Genomic DNA, 22,258 nt, shown 5'->3' with positions numbered 1-22,258 from the left:
AAGGCGGTTGTGTTGGCGGAAACGAGGCAATCAGATATGCGGGCTTTATAACTTTCACTTAGTCATTGGAGCTTAAAGTTGGGAGGCCAGCAAGTAGCCCCCTGCTTAGTGTTTGGCGACAGCCGAGGTCAAGCCGTAAACACTTCGGCCAATGTTATGAACGGCCCATCATTTAACATAGTCATCGGATCGCTGACCAGTTTATGCTTATTGTGACAGTCAGTTTTCGGCTTTCTCCACCGAGGTGCTTAACCATGCGAGCTGGAAGCACAATCGCAGTGGTTCTCCTTTTGCACACCTAACTGAACAAAGCAGAATGTAGGAGGCAAGCACAGGAGCCGGGCAACCCAACTATCGACCAAAGACACAATTTGAAACCGACGCACATATAGCAATATCCGACAATTTTTGCCAAATCTCTACAGGTGTCCGGTGTTGCACTGCGAGACTTATGCGGAAAACACACAAATAGTTGAAAAGTGCCATAGGATTGGAAAACCAAAAAATGTCAGTAAAAGCTCGATGTCCGAACTAGATTAATTGTTCGGTGCCAATCAGAAAATTGGTCTTAGAGAAAAAATTGTGCTTCTGTCATGCTTTAACATGACACATCCTATCTCAAGACTTCAAGCGGGTCAGCTTACGGCTTCAACCTCCTATCCCGAAGGCGGAGTATTTCTCACTAGGCCAGTTTAGCAAACTTTAGCGGCTTTGAGAGGGAGATCCGGCTATTGACCACACACCCGCGTCGAAAAAAGGAGTGATAGAAAAAAAAGACTTTGCAACGACTAGGAAGAAGAACACTTATTATAAAATAGCTCACATAAATTTAAGAGCCCCCAAGTTACTTGGGTAAAAGAATTTTATGTATAATGATTGTATGTACCGAAGTACTTATATCATATCTGTGTCCACCGGAACTTTATACGCGTCTTAACCGACCATCGGCTTCTCCCTCTTCAATGAAGGACCGAAAAGTGTTATGTACTCCTCCTGTCGTGAATATCGACGGTGTTTCTGATAACCAGGCAATCAGGCCATAAGGCTGTAACAGACAAAGCGCGTCAGGGAACTTATGATATATTACTGACAAAGTGTAAGAAGCATCTTCGAAGAAAATAGTACCCCCACTGATACCTTTCTTCGGTTTCTCATTATCATTATGAGACTTGTGCAATAGATTTTTTGTACTCATGAGTTCCGCTGTGTGCCGACCATTGTTGAAAATAGTAAGAGTGCTAGCTTCCGGCTTCACCCAGTCTGAGGTCCGGCTTGGATGAACCGATCGTGACAATCGCAGAGGTGCTCCCTTTACTCCCTAGCCGAACAATCGGGGACGTAGGGGTAAGCATAGGAGCCAGGCAACCCAGCTTGCAAATTGCTAAAGTCAACATGGTGCATATTGTGGCCGAATACACGCACAAGGAACGAAGCCGTACAAGTATAATCATATGCAAGAGGAAAAGCTCCATCAAGGGAGCCCCCAAATAAACGGGGTATTTGAATATGTGCATCACAAACAAAGTTTTGACAAGGAACTTTGTCACAAACAACTTTGTGCCAAAAAGTATAATGCTTGTTCGAACCGAACAAAATTTAAAACTGAATTTTTTTGAGCATGAAAGCAACTTAGCTGGTTAATGTGCTCGGTGTTGATGATGTGTTTCAGCCTTGTGGCAGGACAAAGACGCCCATTGATCTGCGATAGATCCGACAAGGTTCGCAGTCCTCGGCATGGCCGAGGTCCTAGCCCCAGGCCGAGGTGTCCGATCAAGGAGTTCCGCACTCCGGAGTAGTGACCGCGTAACGCAGTCAAAATCGATTATCTGCACACATAAAAGAGTGCGGTCTAGGAAATAATAATATATGTATATATAATCCTTGCTTAATTGCTTTACGCAAAAATAATAATTTATTTAAAGAGATGTGGCCTGGCGCTGGAGCCAATGTCGATGCAAGGCGTCAGCGCGATGCAGTGAAGGCGTGACAAAAGCCTGAATTTGTAGGGCGGTCCGGGCTCCAGATACGGCATTTGCCGAACTATGTACGAAACTGACCGAACCACCATGCGACCATTTTTAATGTGGTCGCCATTTGATAGAACTGTGTAGAGACGATGGAACAAACCAGAGTAATAGTTCTTTAAGAAAAATAAACCCAACAAACAAAAATTGTTAGGATTAATAGCACCTGGTTTGTTTGTTGTAGCATTCCGAAGAAAAGCGACTCCCAAAATGGGAATCGATCCGCACACCCATTGCCGGATGGGCGATAAAGCGACGGCATGGCGAAGTTGGCAAAGGTTGGCTCGCCGAGGAAAAAGCCTGTGGTCCAACTAATGTGATGAAGCTGGTCGGCCGGTGACGCCGAAGTCTCCGAAATAAGTTGATGAAGGGATGTCAAAGCCCCCAGTCCAGGCAAGGAGACAGAGCAGGTCGGTGAGGAGATGTGACAGCCGAGGTGTTGAAGTAGTTCGGCGTGATGGACATCGGCTCGATGAAGCAACGGTTCGGGCATGCCGATGCAGGTCGTAGCGTGTGACGTAGTCAATGCTGGCTTGATGAAGTGAACGTGCGGTGATGCCGGTGTGCCCGCTCTGTGTAATCCATGGGGCGGCGATGTTGGTGATGATTTATCCTTCGTGATGCCGAACTATTGTTCGGCTGGCCGAGATGATGATCCAAAGAACTTAAGCTCAGCTCAACAAAGCGACGACGTGTCTAGCGCAGGTCGGCCGCCGTGGAGTGATGTTGTCGGGCCGGTTTGACACCGGCGCGATGGTGAAGATCGTGTCGTAAAAATACTTTTAATATTAATGGGATGTGTTTGAGAATAAAACACAATACCCCATACGAAAATGTCCTTCAAAAAGGATGTCCAAAATCCCGTTCGTAAAGGATGTGAACTCGGGTTGAATTCGTTCTCGCGCAGAAAACAGATCCGAAAAGTGATGCACTGGTCGGAAGGTTCTCGGAGTTTGGACGGTAGGATCGAGCTGAATTTTTGGCAGGTGGTAGATATGGGAGTTCCGCATCCGATCAACGGTTGGATCTTCCAAAGGACATCCGAGCTAGATGCTGGACACCCCGCTCCAAGCTCGTCCGGATTCTCGTCCAGATTCAACAAGGCTTCGGTATATTGGAGATTGCCTGAGATTCCTCCATCGGAACTCGACGAATTTTTTGCAGGGTTGTTGTAGACTTAATTCCGCATAATTACACCAAAGCAATCGTTTAGGCGACACTCGAGGAGGCGGTGACGACGGATACGAGTTTGTTGTCCAGAAAAACAGCACGGTCGCCCGAGGGCAATGTTGACGTTGAGCCCCCTAGCTCCATGGATGACTCCTCCATGATCTTGATAGAGATCGGAGTTGATGTCGATGAAGGCCCTCATCCGAACATGACGATCGGAGGTAGGGCGCAGTCCTCGGTCAAGCCAAGGTGACCAGTCGAGCTGGTGACGAAGAAGCCGACGTCGCAGTTGACCTGTAGTTGAGCCATTGATCCTTTTGTCGATCACACAACGGAACTCTCAATGAAAGCACCAATGTCGGTGTCAAAACCGACGGATCTCGGGTAGGGGGTCCCAAGCTGTGCGTCTTAGTATCAATGGTAACATGAACACGGGATTTTACCCAGCTCTCTTGATGAGATAATACCCTACATGCTGCTTGATTGACTATAATGAGTATAGGGGTTACAAGAGTTGATCTACCCCGAGATCATATGTTGTGGTCTAAACCCTAGAGGTATGATGAGTAATGTCATAATCTACCGACTAGCCTGGCCTCGGTTTATATAATGCACAAGAGGCCTAGGATAACAAGAGTCCTAGCCGAATACGCCGGTGGGGAGGAGTCCTTGTCTTGATCACCAAGTCTTGTGGAATCTTCCTTGTATGCGGCAACTGTCCGAACTGGCCCATGAGTATACGGTCATGGGGTCCTCGGGCCAATCTAACTGATAGGGGGACGACGTGGTGAGTACCCCCTAGTCCAGGACACCGTCACCCCCCTCCTACTGGGCACACCCCCTGTCTCGTGGGCCCCTCGAGCGTCCCCCGACCGATTTCTTTCACCTATATAAGTCCATATACCCTAAAACCTTCGAAGACGAAGATAGATCAGGAGTTCCGCCGCCGCAAGCCTCTGTAGCCATCAAATCCTCTTGGGAGCCCGTTTTGGCACCCTGCTGGAGGGGGAACCCATCACCGGTGGCCATCTTCATTATCCCGATGCTCTCCATGAAGAGGAGGAAGTAGTCCACCCTCGGGGCTGAGGGTATGTACCAGTAGCTATGTGTTTGATCTCTCTCTCTCGTGTTCTCTCTCTATGGCACGATCTTGATGTATCGCGAGCTTTATAGTTGGATCTTATGATGTTTCTCCCCCTCTACTCTCTTGTAATGGATTGAGTTTTCCCTTTGAAGTTATCTTATTGGATTGAGTCTTTAAGGATTTGAGAACACTTGATGTATGTCTTGATGTGCTTATCTGTGGTGACAATGGGATATCACGTGATCCACTTGATGTATGTTTTGGTGATCAACTTGCGGGTTCCGCCCATGAACCTATGCATAGGGGTTGGCACACGTTTTTGTCTTGAATCTCTGGTAGAAACTTTGGGGCACTCTTTGAAGTACATTGTGGTTGAATATATGAATTTGAGATTGTGTGATGCATATCATATAATCGTGCCCACGGATACTTGAGGTGACAATGGAGTATCTAGGTGACATTAGGGTTTTGGTTGATTTGTGTCTTAAGGTGTTATTCTATTATGAACTCTATGATAGATTTAACGGAAAGAATAGCTTTCTGTTATTTTACTGCAGACTCTTGAATAGATAGATCAAAAAGGATAACTTTGAGGTGGTTTCATACCCTACCATAATCTCTTCGCTCGTTCTCTGCTATTAGTGTCTTTGGAGTGACTCTTTGTTGCATGTTGAGGGATTGTTATGTGATCCAGTTATGTTATTATTGTTGAGAGAACTTGCACTAGTGAAAGTATGAACCTTAGGCCTTGTTTCCTACCATTACAATACCATTTACGCTCACTTTTATCATTAGTTACCTTGCTGTTTTTATATTTTCAGATTACAAATACTCATATCTACCATCCATATTGCACTTGTATCACCATCTCTTCGCCGAACTAGTGCACCTATACAATTTACCATTGTATTGGGTGTGTTGGGGACACAAGAGACTCTTTGTTATTTGGTTGAAGGGTTGCTTGAGAGAGACCATCTTCATCCTACGCCTCCCACAGATTGATAAACCTTAGGTCATCCACTTGAGGGAAATTTGCTACTGTCCAACAAACCTCTGCACTTGGAGGCCCAACAACGTCTACAAGAAGAAGGTTGTGTAGTAGACATCAAGCTCTTTTCTGGCGCCGTTGCCGGGGAGGTGAGTGCTTGAAGGTATATCTTTAGATTTTGCAATCGAATCTTTTTGTTTCTTGTTTTATCACTAGTTTAGTCTATAAAAGAAAACTACAAAAAAATCGAATTGAGTTTGTCTCATACGCTTCATCTTTTTACTATATTTCGTGAGTATGATGGTAAGGAAAATTGTGCTCCAGTGCTAGAATAAGAAATCTATAAAATGTTTGTGAATGATGAGCATGATTGCAATGTTGTTAGTATGAATTCTTTGAATACCCATGATGCTAAAGATATGCAAAGCCACAAGCTTGGGGATGCTATGTTTGATGAAGATTATATGTTTAGTCCCCCAAGCTATGAGAACATTTATTGTGATGAAAGCATGCCTCCTATTTATGATAATTATATTGATGAAAGTGGATTTGGAGAGGTCATGACTCTATTTAGTGATGAATCCACTATTTCGGAAGAGGTTCCAATTGATTATGAGAATAAAGTTGATATCTATGATGATTATTGTGATGATACATATGCCATAAAGAATAAAGATAACCATGGAACTTGTCATCATGATTTTAGTTTTCAATTGGATTATGCCTCACATGACAGTTATTTTGTTGAGTTTGCTCCCACTATTATCCATGAGAAGAAATTTGCTTATGTGGAGAGTAATAAAAATTCTATGCTAGTAGATCATGAAAAGAATGCTTTATGTGCTGGTTATATTGTTGAATTCATTCATGACGCTACTGAAAATTATTATGAGGGAGGAATATATGCTTTTAGGAATTGCAATAATATCAAGTTTCCTCTCTATGTGTTGAAAATTTTGAAGCTATGCTTGTTTTACCATCCTATTCTAGTTGATTATTGTTCCCATAAGTTGTTTGCTCACAAAATACCTATGCATAGGAAGTGGGTTAGACATAAATGTGCTAGTCATATTCTTCATGATGCTCTCTTTATGTTTCAATTCTTATCTTTTATGTGAGCATCATTGAAATCATCATGCCTATCTAGGGGCGTTAAACGATAACGCTTGTTGGGAGGCAACCCAACTTTATTTTTGTTCTTTGATTTTTGCTCCTGTTTACTAATAAATAATTCATCTAGACTCTGGTTAGATGTGATTTTATGTTTTAATTAGTTTTTTTGCCAAGTAGAACCTCTGGGAAGACTTGGGTGAAGTCTTTATGATCTTGCTGTAAAAAACAGAAACTTTGCTGCCAGTTTTTACTGAAGAGTGATTTTAGGTTGATTCTTTTTGCATATGATTAATAGACAAATTACTCAGGTCCAACAATTTATTTCAGAATTTTTGGAGTTACATAAGTATTCGAATGATACAGATTACTACAGATTGTTCTGTTTTTCATTGTGTTGTTTGCTTATTTTGATGAATCTATGAGTAGTATCGGAGGGTATGAACCATAGAGAAGTTGGAATACAGTAGGTTTAACACCAATATAAATAAAGAATGAGTTAATTACAGTACCTTAAAGTGGTGGTTTGTTTTCTTATACTAACGACGCTTATGAGTTTTGTTTTGAGTTTCGTGTGGTTGAAGTTTTCAAGTTTTGGGTAAAGATTCGATGGACTATGGAATAAGGAGTGGAAAGAGCCTAAGCTTGGGGATGCCCAAGGCACCCCCAAGGTAATATTCAAGGACAACTAAGAGCCTAAGCTTGGGGATGCCCCGGAAGGCATCCCCTCTTTCATCTCCGTTCATCGGTAACTTACTTGGAGCTATATTTTTATTCGCCACATGATATGTGTTTTGCTTGGAGCGTCATTTTATTTTGTTAGTATTTGCTTTCTGTTATTTATAATAATGGTTTGCATCTTTATTTTCAATAAAAATGTCAAGGATATCCTTTACCATGCTTATTTTGCAAGTATACATGTTGCTGTTTCAAAACAGAAAGTTTACCGCTGTTGCAAAAATTCCCTAGAAAAGCAAGAGAGTGATATAATGTTGAATCCTTTTGCATATTGAGCTATGATAAATCTTCTGCAGCGTAGTATTTTTCTTATAATTTGAGGAGTTAGGGAAGTATGATGAATCTTGCATTCTTTACAGACTATACTGTTTTGGCAGATTGCTGTTATGTTTGCATTGTTTGCATATGCTTGCCTGTTTAATGATTCTATTTTAGGATAGGAGTATTAAATATGCAGAGACATTTAGTATGCAATGTTGAATAATAATGTTAGTAATTTGTTACAGTAGAAAATGATAAGGTTTTTGCATTGTTTTATACTAACATATCTCACGAGTTCTTGTTGAGTTTGGTGTGAATGAAGCTTTCGAGATTTAGGAAACCGAGATATAAAAGGAATTAAGGAGACACAAAAGCTCAAGCTTGGGGATGCCCAAGGCACCCCAAGATAATATTCTAAGAAGTCTCAAGCACCTAAGCTTGGGGATGCCCCGGTAGGCATCCCACCTTTCTTCTTCAACAATTATCGGTTAGTATCGGTTGAACCTAAGTTTTTGCTTCTTCACATGAGTCGTGCTATCCTTGCAATGTCATTTTATTTTGCTTTGCTTGATGTTTGAATAAAATACCAAGATCTGAAATTCTTAAATGAGAGAGAGTCTTCACATAGTTGCATAATTATTTAACTACTCATTGATCTTCACTTATATCTTGTTGGAGTAGTTTGTCATTTACTCGTGTGCTTCACTTATATCCTATGAGTAAATGGTTGAATGAGTTGAATGTAATAAATCTGAAATTATATATGTTTCATTTTCTTATCCCATGGGAAGTAATGACTTCACATGTAAGAAGTAGAGGTTGTAAATTTATTGAAGGTTAGCAAGCATTGTATTGGTCATTTGAATAATAAATGAAAGAATATTGAAGGAAGAGAGATTTCACATATAAATATACTATCTTGGACTTCTTTTATAATTGTGAGCACTCATTAAGTATGACATGCTAAAGAGTTGATGTTGGACAAGGAAGACAACGTAATGGGTTATGTTTTCTCACATCTCAGTTAAAGTATATTGTCATGGATCATTCAAACATGATGAGCTTACCTTTCCCCCTCATGCTAGCCAAAATTCCTTGCACCAAGTAGAGATACTACTTGTGCTTCCAAATATCCTTAAACCCAGTTTTTGCCATGAGTGTCCACCGTACCTACCTATATGTGGTATTTACCTACCGTTCCAAGTAAATTTGCATGTGCCAAACTCTAAACCTTCAAATAATAATATGTTCTGTATGCCCGAATCGCTCATGTAGTGACTAGGGGCTGTTAGTATCTTCCATGCTAGGTGGGTTATTCTCAAGATGAGTGGACTCCGCTCATCATTCACAAGAAAAATGGCTGGTAACCGGGATGCCCAGTCCCATGATCAAAAAGATAAAAATCAAACCAAAAATAATTGCAAACAAAACTCCCACGGGACTGTTGTTGGTATGGATAGTACCCCGTTGTTTCGGATGGCTGTGGAGTGTGATTGTTGGTGGAGGGGGAGTAAAATCTTTACCATTCTATTTGGGAACCGCCTATAATGTATGTAGTATGGAAGATATTGGGAACTCTTGGTTGTTATGTTGACAATGAGATCATACCTCTCAAAATTATTTATCTCTATTTCAAAATCGAGCTCTGTCACCTCTGCAAATCCCTGCTTCCCTCTGCGAAGGGCCTATCTTTTACTTTTATGCAAGAGTCAAGGTGATCTTCACCTTTCCCTTTTTCATTTTATCCTTAGGTCATCCTTATGCAAGAGTCAAGGTGATCCTGATATATATAGCTTGCCACAGAACTAGTTAAGGTTTTCGACGGTGTAAAAGTTCTAAAAAATGATGTAAAAAATACTGAACCAACACACCTATAATATAACATGATCCAACGGAGGGATTGAAGAAATATGACTGCATGTGTCTTGGACAAAAAGAACAAATGTTTTAATATATATTGATCCTGCAGTGAGCTGAAATGCTTGTCTTTTTCGCCGAGGACATATAAATGCATATTTTTACAATCACATTGTTGGATCATCTTATTATATTAGAGTGAGGTTCCCCTTTTTATTTCATATTTTTTACTTACTTTTAAACCGTTAAATGTTTAGCAAGCCTTAGTTAGCATGAATTATTATTGTTGACATCACCCAAAGGTGAATATGTTGGGAGGCAACACTATAAGCCCCTATCTTTCTCAGTGTCCGATTAAAACTTCATGACCATAAGTATTGCGTGAGTGTTAGCAATTGTAGAAGACTATATGATAGTTGAGTATGTGGAGTTTGCTAAATCAAATCTCTGATATAGACCCTTCCTGGAAATAAGATGAATTGCAATTGTTTGATGACTGAGAATGAAGTTTCCTAGTTTTCAAGAAAGTTTATGATCTATGCTTTAACATGTGAATAACTTGTTACTTGATCGTGAGAGATTTTATGAGATGAACTACTGTTATGACATATAAACATGCTAGAAAAGGTGATTGAAATTATCATTGATCAAACTTATGCACCTCCTAGCATTCACACTTCATAAATTCTTTCTTTTATCATTTACATACTCGAGGATGAGCAGGAATTAAGCTTGGGGATGTTGATACGTCTCCAACGTATCTGTAATTTATGAAGCATTCATGCTATTTTATTATCTGTTTTGGATGTTTATGGGCTTTATTATACACTTTTATATTACTTTTGGGACTAACCTGTTAACCGGAGGCCCAGCCCATATTACTGTTTTCTTGCCTATTTCAGTGTTTCGAAGAAAAGGGATATCAAACGGAGTCCAAACAGAATGAAACCTTCGGGAAAGTTATTTTTGGAATGGAAGCAACCCAGGGGACTTGGAGTGCATGTCAGAAGCTTAGAGGAAGCCACGAGGGTGGGGGCGCGCCCCCCTGTCTCGTGGGCCCCTCGAGCGTCCCCCGGCCTACTTCTTTCACCTATATAAGTCCATATACCCTAAAACCTTCGAAGACGAAGATAGACTGGGAGTTCCGCCGCCGCAAGCCTCTGTAGCCATCAAAACCTCTCGGGAGCCCATTTCGGCACCCTGTCGAAGGGGGAACCCATCACCGGTGGCCATCTTCATCATCCCGGCGCTCTCCATGACGAGGAGGGAGTAGTTCACCCTCGGGGCTGAGGGTATGTACCAGTAGCTATGTGTTTGATCTCTCTCTCTCTCTCGTGTTCTCTCTCTATGGCATGATCTTGATGTATCGCGAGCTTTGCTATTATAGTTGGATCTTATGATGTTTCTCCCCCTCTACTCTCTTGTAATGGATTGAGTTTTCCCTTTGAAGTTATCTTATTGGATTGAGTCTTTAAGGATTTGAGAACACTTGATGTATTTCTTGACGTGCTTAGCTGTGGTGACAATGGGATATCACGTGATCCACTTGATGTATGTTTTGGTGATCAATTTGAGGGTTCCGCCCATGAACCTATGCATAGGGGTTGGCACACATTTTCGTCTTGACTCTCCGGTAGAAACTTTGGGGCACTCTTTGGAGTACTTTGTGTTGGTTGAATAGATGAATCTGAGATTGTGTGATGCATATCGTATAATCATGCCCACGGATACTTGAGGTGACAATGGAGTATCTAGGTGACATTAGGGTTATTCTAGTATGAACTCTATGATAGATTGAACGGAAAGAATAGCTTTGTGTTATTTTACTACGGACTCTTGAATAGATAGATCAAAAAGGATAACTTTGAGGTGGTTTCGTACCCTACCATAATCTCTTCACTCGTTCTCCACTATTAGTGTCTTTGGACTGACTCTTTGTTGCATGTTGAGGGATTGTTATGTGATCCAATTATGTTATTATTGTTGAGAGAACTTGCACTAGTGAAAGTATGAACCTTAGGATTTGTTTCCTACCATTGAAATACTGTTTATGCTCACTTTTATCATTAGTTACCTTGCTGTTTATATATTTTCAGATTACAAATACTCATATCTACCATCCATATTGCACTTGTATCACCATCTCTTCGCCGAACTAGTGCACCTATACAGTTTACCATTGTATTGGGTGTGTTGGGGACACAAGAGACTCTTTGTTATTTGGTTGCAGGGTTGCTTGAGAGAGACCATCTTCATCCTACACCTCCCACGGATTGATAAACCTTAGGTCATCCACTTGAGGGAAATTTGCTACTGTCCTACAAACCTCTGCACTTGGAGGCCCAACAACGTCTACAAGAAGAAGGTTGTGTACTAGACATCAGTGACCATTTTCCTTGCAATGATAGCAAATGGTCTTCGAGTACGGTCCTGACTTCGGCGCAATGGCAGAGGTTACTGATACGTCTCCGTCGTATCTGTAATTTTTTATTGTTCCATGCCAATATTCTTCAACTTTCATATACTTTTGGCAACTTTTTATACTATTTTTGGGACTAACATATTGATCCAGTGCCCTATGCCAGTTCATGTTTGTTGCATGTTTTATGTTTCGCAGAAATCCAATATCAAACATAGTCCAAATGGGATAAAAATGGACAGAGAATTATTTTGGAATATTTGGGATTTTCCGGAGGAAGAATCAACGCGAAACAGTGTCCGAGGTGGCCACGAGATAGGGGGGCGCGCCCACACCCCCTGGGCGTGCCTGTCACTCTCGTGGGCTACCTGTAAGGCAGTTGATGCCCTTCTTTTGTCGCAAGAAAGCTAATTTTATGAGAAAAATATGGGCGAAAGATTCACCCCAATCGGAGTTACGGATCTCCGGATATTAAAAAAATGGTGAAGGGGTAGAATCTGAGAAGGCAGAAATAGAGAGATAGATCCAATCTCGGAGGGGCTATCGCCCCCCCCCCCAAGCCATGGAAGCCAAGGACCAGAGGGGAAACCCTTCTCCCATCTAGGGAGGAGGTCAAGGAAGAAGAAGAAGAAGGGGGGCTCTCTCCCCCTTGCTTCTGGTGGCGTCGGAACGCCGCCGGGGGCCATCATCATCATCGCGATCTTCACCAACACCGCCGTCATCTTCACCAACATCTCCATCACCTTTCCCCTTCTATATTCAGCGGTCCACTCTCCTGCATCCCGCTGTACCCTCTACTTGAACATGGTGCTTTATGCTTCATATTATTATCCAATGATGTGTTGCCATCCTATGATGTCTGAGTAGATTTTCGTTGTCCTACCGGTGATTGATGAATTGCTATGATTGGCTTAATTTTCTTGTGGTTATGTTGTTGTCCTATTTTGCCCTCCGTGTCGCGCAAGCGTGAGGGAGTACCGATGTAGAGTGCTGCAATATGTTCATGATTCGCTTATAGTGGGTTGCCTGAGTGACAGAAGCATAAACCCGAGTAAGGGGATTGTTGCGTATGGGATAAAAGGGGACTTGATGCTTTAATGCTATGGTTGGGTTTTACCTTAATGAATCTTTAGTAGTCGCGGATGCTTGCTAGAGTTCCAATCATAAGTGCATATGATCCAAGTAGAGAAATTATGTTAGCTTATGCCTCTCCCACATAAAACTTGCTATCGGTCTAATAACATAGTCAATTGCTTAGGGGCAATTTCACCACTCCTACCACCACTTTTCCACACTCGCTATATTTACTTTATTGCATCTTTATCTAAACATCCCCTACTTTTTATTTACGCGTTCTTTATTATCTTGCAAACCTATCCTATCGCACCTACAAAGTACTTCTAGTTTCATACTTGTTCTAGGTAAAGCGAACATCAAGCATGCGTAGAGTTGTATCAGTGGTCGATAAAACTTGAGGGAATATTTATTCTACCTTTAGCTCCTTGTTGGGTTCGACACTCTTACTTATTGAAAACTGTTGCGATCCCCTACACTTGTGGGTTATCAAGACCTTTTTCTGGCGCCGTTGCCGAGGAGTCATAGCGTGGGGTGAATATTCTCATGTGTGCTTGTTTGCTTTATCACTAAGTAATTTTTAGTTGATGTCCTTAGTTGTTCTCTATCTTTAGCTATGGATATGGAACACGAAATACCAAAAAATTAGGTGTACTTCCTGCTCATGGAGATGGGGAACCTCCTAAAACCCTCGATGATTGTTATGTGAAAGATATTATGTACTAGTTTAATAATCCTGAGAAAACCCCATTCAACTATGTAATGGGAGTAACGTTGGATCAACGTGAATACTTTAGGGATTATCGCTTGACACAAAAAGGAAAACTATTATGGGATCAAATTCAAATGTTGCGTTGGTATGCCCGGGATCTATGCTTAAGATATGATATTACTTGTTGCTCTAGCATGAAGGCTCTACATGTTCCCGTTTCATGCAAATTTAATGATAATGAAACACTAGCTTCTTATGCTAGAGGTATATATGATTACTATGATGTTGAACAAATTGAAGAATTTGTTGCTTTTAAGGCTGCTTATGAAATTGAATCTTTGTTTGAAAAGTATGAAGCTTTAGATGATGATGTTTATAGGCCTGAAAATTATGCTATATTGAGATATTGCTATGAAAATTATGAATACAATTACAATATTAATGCATTTATTGAGAAAGTCTCCGCTGTCCATGAAGAGACTAATATTTTGCAGGAAGCTATGGAAGAAGAAATTGATGAAAGTGTGAGCTCATTGGATGAAAAAGATGATGAGGAGAGGGAAGAACAAAAGGAGGAAGAGCAGATTGATCACCCGTGCCCACCTTCTAATGAGAGTAACTCTTCAACTCATACATTGTTTAATTCCCCTTCGTGCTTACCGAAGGATGATTGCTATGATCCCTTGAATTTGTTTGAAATATCCCTTTTTGATGATGCTTTCTATGCTTGTGGCCAAGATGCCAATATGAATTATGCTTATGGTGATGAACTTGCTATAGTTCGTTATGTTAAATATGAAATTGTTGCTATTTCACCCACGCGTGATAGTCCTATTATCTTTTTGAATTCTCCCTACTACACTATATCGGAGAAGTTTGTGCTTATTAAGGATTATATTGATGGGTTGCCTTTTACTATTGCACATGATGATTTTGATAGATATAATATGCATGTGCTTGCTGCTCCTACTTCAAATTATTATGAGAGAGGAACTACATCTCCGCCTCTTTATGTTTCCAACATGATAGAATTGCAAGAATCTGCTTATACTATGCATTGGCCTTTACTATGTGTGCATGAATTGTTCTTTTACGACAGGCCGATGCATAGGAAGAGAGTTAGATTTTGTTGTTGCGTGATATATGTTACTTTGTGCTCACTACTAAATTACAAATCATTGTTAATTAAAATTGGCTTTGATATACCTTGGGATCCGGGTGGATTCTTTACTTGAGCATTATATGCCTTGCTTAATGGCTTTAAAGAAAGCGCTGTCAGGGAGACAACCCAGAAGTTTTAGAGAGTCATTTAAGAGTCATTTATTTATGTTGAGTGCTTTTATATAGTTTAAAAACAAAAAAAATAAAGAGGGGAACCTAAAAACTTTTCAAAAAGGAAAGTGAAAGTAAGAAAGACAAGCATTGTTGAAGTGGGAGAGCTCCTTGAACTTTGTTCATGCTCACGGAAACTTTGTGAATCTTGATTACAGAAACTTTTCATCAAAAATAATTATCCCCTTGTACAATTCCATTGTATCATAAAAATAATGTGCCAAGGTTTGCCTTTAGGATGTTTACAATGCTTGTTGGTTTGTACGGTGCAGGACAGAAACTTTGTCTGTAGTGCTCGATTTTACATTTTTTGCTGGAAAGTCAATTGGTTCTGATTCTTTTTGCACTGTCTTTCTATACGACTTGTTTATTTTTCCTAATTTTGGTAGAAGTTTTGGGGTACCAGAAGTATGGTGAATGTTCAGATTGCTACAGACTGTTCTGTTTTTGACAGATTCTGTTTTTGATGTATAGTTTGCTTGTTTTGATGAAACTATCAATTTATATCAGTGGATTAAGCCATGGAAAATCTATATTACAGTAGACACAATGCAAAAACAAGATATGAATTGGTTTGCAACAGTACTTAGAGTAGTGATTTGCTTTATTATACTAACGGATCTTACCGAGTTTTCTGTTGAAGTTTTGTGTGGATGAAGTGTCTAATCGAGGAGGTCTCGATATGAGGAAAAGGAAGAGAGGAAAGAGCTCAAGCTTGGGGATTCCCGAGGCACCCCAAGTAAATATTTAAGGATACTCAAGCGTCTAAGCTTGGGGATGCCCCGGAAGGCATCCCCTCTTTCTTCAATAAGTATCGTATGTTTTCGGATTCGTTTCGTTCATGCATTATGTGCAAGTCTTGGAGCATCTTTTGCATTTAGTTTTAACTTTTCTTTTATGCACCATGCTGGTATGAGATACTTCTTGGTTGATTTATAGAATGCTCATTGCACTTCACTTAAATCTTTTGAGTATGGCTTTATAGAATGCTTCATGCGCTTCACGTATATCATTCGAAGTTTGGATTGCCTGTTTCTCTTCACATAGAAAACTGCCATTTGTAGAATGCTCTTTTGCTTCACTTATATTTGTTAGAGCATGGGCATATCTTTTGTAGAAAGAACTAAACTCTCTTGCTTCACTTATATCTATTTAGAGAGATGACAGGAATTGGTCATTCACATGGTTAGTCATAAAATCCTACATAAACTTGTAGATCATTGAATATGATATGTTTGATTCCTTGCAATAGTTTTGTGATATAAAGGTGGTGATATTAGAGTCGTGCTAGTTGAGTAATTTTGAAATTGTGAAATACTTGTGTTGATATTTACAAGTCCCGTAGCTTGCACATATGGTGAACCATTATGTAACGAAGTTGGAGCATGAGGTGTTCTTTGATTGTCTTCCTTATGAGTGGCAGTCGGGGACGAGCGATGGTCTTTTCCTACCAATATATCCCTCTAGGGGCATGCATAGTAGTACTTTGCTTCGAGGGCTAAGTAGACTTTTGCAATAAGTATATGAGTTCTTTATGACTAATGTGAGTCCATGGATATACGCACACTCATCCTTCCACTTTGCTAGCCTCTATTTTATCGCGCAACTTTCGCCGGTAGCATGCAACCATTATTTACCTTCCTCAAAACAGCCACCATACCTACCTATTATGGCATTTCCATAGCCATTCCGAGATATATTGCCATGCAACTTTCCACCGTTCTGTTTATTATGGCACATTCCATCATTGTCATATTGCTCTTTGCATGATCATGTAGTTGACATCGTATTTGTGGCAAAGCCACCTTCATGATTTTCATATATGTCGCTCTTGATTCATTGCATATCCCAGTACACCACCGGAGGCATTCATATAGAGTCATATCTTGTTCTAGCTTTGAGTTGTAATTCTTGAGTTGTAAATCAATAAAAGTGTGATGATCATCATTATTAGAGCATAACCCCAGTGAGGAAAGGATGATGGAGACTATGATTCCCCCACAAGTCGGGGTGAGACTCCAGACTTTATGAAAAATAAAAGAGGCCAAAGAAGCCCAAATAAAAAAAGAGGCCAAAGAAGCCCACCAAAAAAATAAAAGAAAATAAGAGAAAAAATAAAAATAAAAATAAAAATAATGAGAGAAAAAGAGAGAAGGGGCAATGTTACTATCCTTTTACCACACTTGTGCTTCATAGTAGCACCATGTTCTTCATAGAGAGAGTCTCCTATGCTTTCACTTTCATATACTAGTGGGAATTTTTCATTATAGAACTTGGCTTGTATATTCCAATGATGGGCTTCCTCAAAATGCCCTAGGTCTTCGTGAGCAAGCAAGTTGGATGCACACCCACTTAGTTTCTTTTGTTGAGCTTTCATATATTTATAGCTCTAGTGCATCCGTTGCATGGCAATCCCTACTCATTCACATTGATATCTATCGATGGGCATCTCCATAGCCCGTTGATATGCCTAGTTGATGTGAGACTATCTTCTCCCTTTTTTGTCCTCACAACCACCACCATATACCACCATAGTGCTATGTCCATGGCTTGCACTCGTGTATTGTGTAAGAGTTGAAAAAGCTGAAGCGCGTTAAAAAGTATGAACCAATTGCTCGGCTCGTCATCGGGGTTGTGCATGATGGGAGCATTTTGTGTGACGAAGATGGAGCATAGTCAGACTATATGATTTTGTAGGGATGAGCTTTCTTTGGCTATGTCATTTTGATAAGACATAATTGCTTGGTTGGTATGCTTGAAGTATTATTGTTTTTATGTCAAATGATAGACTATTGCTTAGAATCACTCGTGTATTAATATTCATGCCATGATTAGATATTTGATCAAGATTATGCTAGGTAACATTCCACATCAAAAATTATCTTTTTATCATTTACCTACTCGAGGACGAGCAGGAATTAAGCTTGGGGATGCTGATACATCTCCGTCGTATCTATAATTTTTGATTGTTCCATGCCAATATTCTTCAACTTTCATATACTTTTGGCAACTTTTTATACTATTTTTGGGACTAACATATTGATCCAGTGCCCAGTGCCAGTTCCTGTTTGTTGCATGTTTTATGTTTCGCAGAAAACCAATATCAAACGGAGTCCAAATGGGATAAAAATGGACGGAGAATTATTTTGGAATATTTGGGATTTCCCGGAGGAAGAATCAACGTGAAACGGTGTCTGAGGTGTCCACAAGACAGGGGGGCATGCCCACACCCCCTGGGTGCACCTGGCACTCTCGTGGGCCACCCGTAAGGCGGTTGATGCCCTTCTTTTGCCGCAATAAAGCTAATTTTATGAGAAAATCTGGGCGAAAGATTCACCCCAATCGAAGTTACGGATCTCCGGATATAAAAGAAAGGGTGAAGGGGTAGAATCTGAGAAGGCAGAAACAGAGAGATAGATCCAATCTCGGAGGGGCTATCGCCCCTCCCAAGCCATGGGACCCAAGGACCAGAGGGGAAACCCTTCTCCCATCTAGGGAGGAGGTCAAGGAAGAAGAATGTCACGCCCAATATGCGACCCTATCCAAAAGGAAATCGAAGGTCCCACCAAGGATAGACCCGCATATTGAAACGCTTTTGCAAGGTGGATATCATTACATCAACATTACATAATAGATGGGGATACATACAAGAGGCATACCATGCCACACAGATACAACATCATCATGCATAAGATCAACATCTGACTACGGATGAAACATAAAATGAAACTCAAACGACATCCACCCTGCTAGCCCAGACTGCCGACCTGGAACCTATCCCCTAATCAAAGATGAAGCAGAAGAAGAACTCCAAAATAAGCAAACATCGCTCTTGCGTCATGATCATCGCATAAACCTGTACCTGCAACTATTGTTGTAGTAATCTGTGAGCCACGAGGACTCAGCAATCCCATTACCATGGGTATCAAGACTAGCAAAGCTTAAAGGGAAAGGAAGGGGTAAAGTGGTGAGGCTGCAGCAGCGACTAAGCATATATGGTGGCTAACATACGCAAATAAGAGCGAGAAGAGAGCAAAAGGAACGGTCGTGAAGCTAGCAATGATCAAGAAGTGATCCTGAACTCCTACTTACGTCAAACATAACCCAAAAACCATGTTCGCTTCCCGGACTCCGCCGAAAAGAGACCATCACGGCTACACACACGGTTGATGTGTTTTAATTTGGATCTGGTGTCAAGTTATCTACAACCGGACATTAACAAATTCCCATCTACCTATAACCACAGGCACGGCTTTCGAAAGATTATACCCTGCAAGGGTGTCCTAACTTAGCCCATGACAAGCTCTCGCGATCAACGAAGGATATACCTTCTCCCAGGAAGACTCGATCAGACTCGGAATCCCGGTTTACAAGACATTTCGACAATGGTAAAACAAGACCAGCAAAGCCTCCCGCTGTGCCGACAAATCCCGATAGGAGCTACACATATCTCGTTCTCAGGGCACACCGGATGAGCCATACGTCGGGTTGGCATAGACCCTGGTTACCCAGGGGGCGCCGGACATCGCTCGGTTTGGACCAACACTTAAACAAGCACTGGCCCGGGGGGGTAAAATAAAGATGACCCTCGAGAGCGCGACTCCCAAGGGAAAAAGGGCTAGGTGAGGCAAATGGTAAAACCAAGGTTGGGCCTTGCTGGAGGAGTTTTATTCAAAGCGAACTGTCGAGGGGGTCCCATAAATCACCCGACCGCGTAAGGAACGCAAAATCCGGGAACATAACACCGGTATGACGGAAACTAGGGCGGCAAGAGTGGAACAAAACACCAGGCAAAAGGCTGAGTCTTCCACCCTTTACCAAGTATATAGATGCATTAATAATATAAGAGATATTGTGATATCCCAACCAAAAACCTGTCCATCATGGAGAAATCTTCAACTTCACCTGCAACTAGAAATGCTATAAGAGGGGCTGAGCAAAAGCGGTAACATACCCAAGCAACGGTTTGCATAGGAAAGGTGTCAAAGGTTAGAGGTTCATGGCAAAATGGGAGGCTTGATAAACAGGTGATAGGTAGCGCAGCAAAGCGATAGAACGAAGCAACTAGCATAGCAATGATAGTAGTGAGATCCAGGGTAGCAGTCATCTTGCCTGAAATCCTGCAAGGAAGAAGAACGAGTCCATGAAGAAGACGAACGGATGAAGCCGAACCAAGCGTAGACGAACGAATCCTCACGATCGCAACGAAATAGGAACTATCGAAAAGAAGCACACAACATAGTAAACACACCACACATGAACAAGGCATGATGCACGAACAAGCATGATGCAATACAAAGCTACATGAAGCTACTCATGGCAAGAAATGATGCAAACAAGAAGAACACATCAAAGCAAGTTTAAATGAGGCCGGGAGCAACATATAACAATTCCGGTAAGTCCTCATATGCATATTTCGAAATTGGTCCATATCTGAACAAACATTAAGTGGAAGTTGTTAAACAGCAAGTTAAAGAGCACCAAGAGGATCTACACGAGATTCTAGTCAAGTTACATATAAAGTTCATTTAGTTCGGTGCTACGGCCTAGAAGATATGAGCAACACAAGTTAAACATGCTATTGATGCAAAATGCATACAAACATCAAGCAAACACCTCAAAACAAAGATGCAACATGATAATATGAAGCTACATATAATTCTAAGCAAGTTTCATATAAAGCACACTCAAAACGGAGCAACGGTTCAACACATACACTCCATACAAGTCATAACAACAATCTGTCCAAAACAGCAACTAGGCATATTGCAAGCACCAAACCAACATGCTACAGGACCTCAACAAGAAAACAAAAGGCATGGGCATGATGTACAGGTAAAGCACAATAAAACATGAACACTGAGCTATCTCCAGAAATCACTAGAACATGCTCAAACACACATGGTAAGATTGCAAATAATAACAATTCAGACTTTGCAGAAAATAACATCAGGTTGCAATGTTTAGAGCTATCAAACAACATGTTACAGGAACTTATCATGGCAAACAAAGGCATGGCATGAACCTACTGAATGCATAGATCAAAAGTCCCTTACTGACCATGAGCCAAAAAGGATCAGAAAATATCATGGCACCCATGTAAACATGGCAAGTTATATTACAGATTCAAACATGGCAGAAACAGAATTATGAAGGCAGGTTGGTGAGCTTGTACCACTCACCACAGAGCATTACATGGCATGGCAAGGCAACCAACAGTAAGAAGGCATGTTTTTGAAGCTAAGCATGGCAATAGCAAGTTCATAGGGTACATGGAACACTAGCAAAACACATGGCAACAATTCAACTTAATGTTAACAGGCTGACAACAGCATTATCAAGCAACTTTGGAGCAAGCTTACAACAAGCTACAGCAAGCTATAAATGCAACCAGGGGCATGGATGGATAGAGCAAGACATGTAGAACAAAACATGTTTAGTGACCATCTCCAGATTATGCATAGAATGACTAGTAGAAGCAGGTTTACATAGCATCACGAAATAACAGATTCAGCCTAGCAAAACAGTAACAGCAAGTACCCTACTTAACAAGCTCGATTCACTCACCACAAGTCATTGCATGACAAGATAAGCATAGCATAATCAAGAAGATATGTTTGTGAAACAAACTAAGGCAAGAACAAGTTCATAGCATGCAAGGATCAACTACAACAACCTTGGCAAAATTGAATAAAAAGTAAGCAATCTGCCAGGAAACATTTTGAAGCAAAAGTAGAGCACGAAAATGACATGCTAGGCTACTCCATAATTGCAACCAAGGGCATGAATGGATAGACAATAACCATATGTTCAAAACACCCTTACTGAAGTATCTCAAAATATGCATGGATCTCTCTGTAGCATCAAGTTTACATGGCATCACAATAACAGCAGAACAGGGACTAAAATCAGCAATATCACGAAGTCTAGTTTGCATGCTTGTGCTAGTCACCACAGAGATCAAAAAAATACATGGCAAGCACCACTGTAAATATGGCATGGCATAGTTCAAAACACATGTAGACATCAACCTCATAGGATGCACACATCAATCATGGCAAAAATGAAAAAAGAGCTCGTTCTGCTAACAGACAGCAGACAACATCATGAAGCACTCTTGCAACGATGATTCAGGCATCAAGATGGGCTCAAATGAATATGATGCAATGGAATGAAATGATGTACTCATTGAGGCAAACAATTTGACATATTACACGCACAAAACGGAGCTACGGATGCAGAGATATGATGCGTTGAACATGGCATGATTTTGCAAAATATTCGGGACTTAGGCAAAATCGGGGAAGGGGAAAAGTCAACCTCCGAGATCCGAATCTGGATCTGAACGGCGCGGATGCCGAGGTGGGCCAGGCTCGTCGGAGGATGGCCGGAGGAGAAGGGGACGGCGGGGTTGAGGAGGAGGCCGACCGGAGGAGAAGCGAGCGGCGGCGCTCGGAAGGGCCGGCGGCAGCGGCGACCCGCGGCACGC

Source organism: Triticum dicoccoides, chromosome 3B (assembly GCF_002162155.2).
Source record: "Triticum dicoccoides isolate Atlit2015 ecotype Zavitan chromosome 3B, WEW_v2.0, whole genome shotgun sequence".
NCBI lineage: Eukaryota > Viridiplantae > Streptophyta > Magnoliopsida > Poales > Poaceae > Triticum > Triticum dicoccoides.
This window is presented reverse-complemented; position numbering follows the sequence as displayed.